This window comes from Geospiza fortis, unplaced genomic scaffold, assembly GCF_000277835.1.
Source record: "Geospiza fortis unplaced genomic scaffold, GeoFor_1.0 scaffold95, whole genome shotgun sequence".
In the NCBI taxonomy this organism is placed as follows: Eukaryota; Metazoa; Chordata; class Aves; order Passeriformes; family Thraupidae; genus Geospiza; species Geospiza fortis.
This window is the reverse complement of record NW_005054333.1, coordinates 3,374,683-3,379,442: the sequence shown is the minus strand read 5'-3', so window position 1 is coordinate 3,379,442 and position 4,760 is coordinate 3,374,683. Positions and strand designations below refer to the sequence as shown.

General features: G+C 44.4%; 1 long non-coding RNA gene across 1 annotated transcript; it reads left to right on the top strand.

The window, feature by feature from the left end:
- Window positions 1-74: 74 nt before the first annotated feature.
- Window positions 75-3,051, top strand: LOC115947947. The gene is made up of 3 exons (XR_004081796.1): window positions 75-117; window positions 539-654; window positions 2,995-3,051. It is a non-coding gene; the product is annotated as an uncharacterized LOC115947947 (long non-coding RNA).
- Window positions 3,052-4,760: the final 1,709 nt, after the last annotated feature.

The window sequence follows — 4,760 nt, the reverse complement described above, 5'->3', positions numbered from 1 at the left end:
TGCTGAGAAAGCAAATTTCCTTGGTTATAACGCCGGTACAGAAGAGCAAGCACTTTCCACCCACTCCCACCCAGACCCACGAAGTGCCGTGTCGTTAGCACCTTTCGTAGTAAGCAGGTACCAGTCCCCTTTCGTGTCAATGTATTTTATGAAGAATTAAGCAGAGCGGTTTAGGGAAACACCCCCAGTGATCCCTTGAAAGTGAGGGGCTAGTAATCGACAGTTATTCCTGCGGACGGCCTTATCGCGGGCGATGTTCCCATGCAAAGCTCACCCGCAACCGAGAGTGCCGCTTTACTCTACACATTAAAAAAAAAAAAAAAGTCCACCAAAACATTCCCGTGTCGACTTACATTTAAAAGTATTGCTAGAATCGATGCCTTGAACTTGACCTTAGATTTGTTAATCCGGGAAATATATTCACTGAGAGGAAAAAATAATCCTATCGCCTTGCCTCTGGCAAACGAGCATTTTCTGCCTACGAATTCAAGAAATAAACAACGCACAAGAGCTATGAGATATATAATGTGCCCTCTAGATTAAGTCCAGAAAGCTGCAGAAAGCGAAATGCCTCAACGCCGAGACCAGCCAGTCGTAGCTAGACTGTTTCTGAGACACCGAGATCCACACTCTGCCACAGAAATTCACGTCAAGGTAATTGACTGGGATTCTAAGCTAAATTGAATTTTATAGGATATAAGGTTCTCTCTAATGCACATTAAATTTTAACAATGATTTATAAAGGTATTTCAATTTTTTATTTAATTATTTTGCCCAACTCGCCAAGAAACACATCAGATTTTACTGTACCGCTGCTAACTTTATAGGAGAGCCTTATTCACATATCGTGAAACCCACCGAACTAAGGACATTTCTTCATCGATGCTTGCTTTAGAGGGCGGGTACAGGAAGTATCACTATAGCGGGACTGTCAAATCAACGACTTCAAAGCTCCAACTTAATATTTTGATGGACTCTCAGAATTATATTATAATTAAGGTACCTGTACTTGTGTAACTTTTATAGAAGCTATTTGTATAACACGAGCCTAAAGTACGTGCTGCAATTTAGGATGCGATCATATGCCCATGTACAACTCAGCCAGCTCGTAAGGATCGTTTCTTGTCTCCTCTCTCATATGTAAAGCAAAGATACCCATAAAAGCAGCTCTTCCTCTAAGCCTAATATGGCTGCTCTTGCCTATGCCCGGGTGGAAGCCCGCTCACTGTCCCGCTTGTTTCCCTTTCCCGACTTTTCGACAAATGATGATACTAATAGCAGTCCTTTCCTTCAGAAATCGTGTCTCGTAAGCCTGATAGATCCGCATTGCAGCAGAGCCCGAGTGAATTTGGGCAGAACATCCAGAATGGGACCAGGCGAAGTGCGGGTGTTAATCGTTCTTTCTCTTTCGGTTTTATTTTTTCCATCAAGTGGTCATGCAGCACAGTATTTAGAAATCCTCACATATTTAAATGTAAACCAGCCACTATCTGGAGACGAAGTCCATGCAAGATTGCTTAGTATCAAAGTATCAAAGCCCACATTTTTTCCTTTTTTTTTTTTTTGGGTTTTTTTTTGGTTTTTTTTTTTTTTTTTGTTTTTGTTTTTTTTTTTTTTTTTTTTTTTTTTTGTTTTGCCTACCCGAAGGCATTTCGAAGCCAGGATGGAAATAACCCGCTTTTCCATTACTCCTCACCCAAGCCGACCATACAGGTCGTTTTATACGATCAGGAATAAATGAAAGCAATTTGCTTAGTGCGTTCAAATCAAGGCGATTACGACGAAATTCAGATTAATTAAAACTGACAGGTTACAATGCCCGGCTGGCATTTTTCTCTCTAGATACACACAAACAATGGCGAAAAGCAGACCGGTTAAACATCCTTCCCCATATTTCTTCCACACACAGCCCTCCACCCTCCTCCCCGGCACTTGAATGATTAAAATAATTTCAGAGGCAAGTACACGGGAATAAAACAACCGGGGATAAAAACCAGGAGACGCTTTTCCATGCAGCCTGACCCAGCCCTGCAGTACAACACGGCGCTGCACAAAGCCAAACAACCAGCAGCTCTATTTGCGAGTCTGCTCTCGTCCTGGGCTCTGACCCCAGCCTCTCCTGGCGCACTTTCCTGCCAAGAGACCTCTTTGCTTCCCACCTATGCTAGAGAGGAAAGCAGCATCCCTGGGGAAGGTGGAGCCGGCACCCAAGCTAGGAGAAACAGCCTTACTTTTTCTACTTTCGGCTCTATGAGCATCAGCTCAGGCAGCCGCCTGCCCCCAGGTCCCCGCAGGAGAAGGGGCACTTCGGCCTCAAACACCGTGGGAGAAGCGGAGTGGGAAGGGTGGGTGGGCTGGGGGGGAGAGCAGGGGCCTGGGAAACTCTCCACAAAGGCCTCCCGAATGACTTCGCTCCAGCCATGCAGGGGGCTTTTTGCGAGGGGACCGGGTGGGTGTTTGCTGTTGGCTTGTTTGCTTAGTTCACCACCGAGCAGGGAGAGAGGAGAAACATTGAGCCGCCTCCAGGAAGAGCACGAAAATCTTACCCCAGCATCCAGAAGTCTCTCGCCTGCGCAAAAATATATCCCCACGGAGACTGACAGTTAGGATTCCGCGCTGGGCTGTAGATCTCCAGTTCAGTGAGGATGGATTGCGTATTTTTTTGTTTCCTCTCTTACAGATTAAATATACACGGTCCACCAAACATTCCTTCTCGATTTTTCAAGGTCTTGGGTTGCTGTTGATGTGGGGGTTTATATTTTTTTTTGTTCTAGTTCTGGTTGGTTTGCCTTTAGATGGAGAGAAATCTAGCCACGGGGGCACATCGTCCTTCCTGCCAGCTTCAGGCAAAATGCAGCGATATCACAGGCTAATGACGATTATTGCTATTATTATTACTACTACTATTATAGCTATTTTTTCCCCTCTCTCTCTCTCTTCCCCCCCGCCCTCTTTCTCTCCCTCCCTCTCTCTGTTTCTCTCCTGGTCCCTTAGGATTTCCGATGGCGATTTGCACACAAGGTGGTTGCAGGAGGCTAAAATGCTGTCTAATTCCACGGAATCCCATCGCACGAGTAGGAGAAATAAAAAAAAAAAAAACAGAGTAAAAAAAAAAAGAGAAAAAGTCCCAGTGTTTTTGATCACGAGACACCCGGCCGTTCCTCCCCAGTACACCCCGGGTCACAGTACAGTAATGACCGTGGGTTGTGCGTTGTAGGACTTGACCTTTCCTACGTAGAAGAGGGCGCTTTACGCTAAGGGGAGGGAAGGGAGGGGGAAGCGGCGGGAGGAAGAGAGATGCTCTCTTTGGGGATGTTTAATCACAGTTCAGATCTAGGAACGGGCAAAGCTTCTGCCTTGCAGTACGCCATGTTGAAGCTATCCACTGGAGAGAAAAAAAATTTCTTTTTGGGGGTGCGGGGGCGGGAAGGAAGCCGAAGGGAGGGAGGAGGAGGATAGACTTAATGAACATTAGCATTTCGTACCCTAGTTCATGAATCAACTGCATTCAAGGGGGAGGGGGCGCAGGGGGGAGTGAAAGGCTCACGGCGTGGCCAGAACACCCGCGGCCGGACCCCCGCGGACGCGGCCGGAGCGCACCGGCACCCACCGCCCCATATTCCCCCAGGCCCGCCAGGGAAAGCCACCCCTGGTTCACTCCCCCTCTTCTTTTTGGACTCCTTTAAAGGCCGAGAGTGCGCAAGGACATCTCTTCGGATCCTCATGAAAGTGCATTGAAACGCATCTAAATGTTATGAATGGCGACAAACGGCCTTTTAGCGCCTGCCAATATTTTTTTTTGTATTAAACGCTGTCTTGATTTTATTGCTAATGCTGCCCACGGAGAATGCTGAAATGCACCAGGAATGGGGTTTTATTTACGCCGTAGATATTTTTAATGTATAGTCTAGAGGCCGAGATTCTTACCCGTTCTCTCAGACATACATACATATATATATTTATATTTATATTTATATTTATATTTACTTAAACTATTTTAGTTAGACCTAGTTTTTGCTGGTTCTAAAGAGTTTTGTCTTGCTTGTAAAGTAAACACCAACATCTCTGACAGAAGTACCACCTTTGAGTGCCCACTCTTTGCAGACCTCATAAAGATGACATAAAAATACATATATATATTTATATTTATATTTATATTTATGTATTTATATATGTATAAACTCGTTTTTCTGGAAGTAACAGGCGATTTTCCTAACATTTCAATATTGAGGAAAACATTCCGGGATATTTTAAACGGGAATCTTTCTGAGCAAAAGGCAGCCGAAAAAAAAATTAGATTTAGAGTTATTCTTTTTCGGAAATATGCTCCTGTCAAGGTTTATTTCCCATAGCAAACCACCTTTGCTACTGCCAAGTGCTCTAGGCGGGGATAGATGAAATACCAGATTATTCGCTGGGTGGAAAAAAGTGTAGCTTTTGTTATACCTGTCTGTCTGCGTCAAAGACTTAAGGACATTTTCTGCTCATGGGAAAACTGAGAGACCCACGACGCCAAGAATCAGGCGATTATAAACTAACATTTCCAGATACTGGGAATTAAAATGTATGCCTCTGAATCTAAGACTGAAAGTGAACTACGTGGAGATTGAATTGAAATTGAACTCTTTTTTGCCTTTAATTATATTGCGCATTTTGCGCTAGGAATGAAATAGTGCTCTGATATTAGTGCTCTGATAAATACACTAAATATACAGTAATAGCAACAGCTTGCATCCTCTGTCCCGTGAATCTCTCTCCAC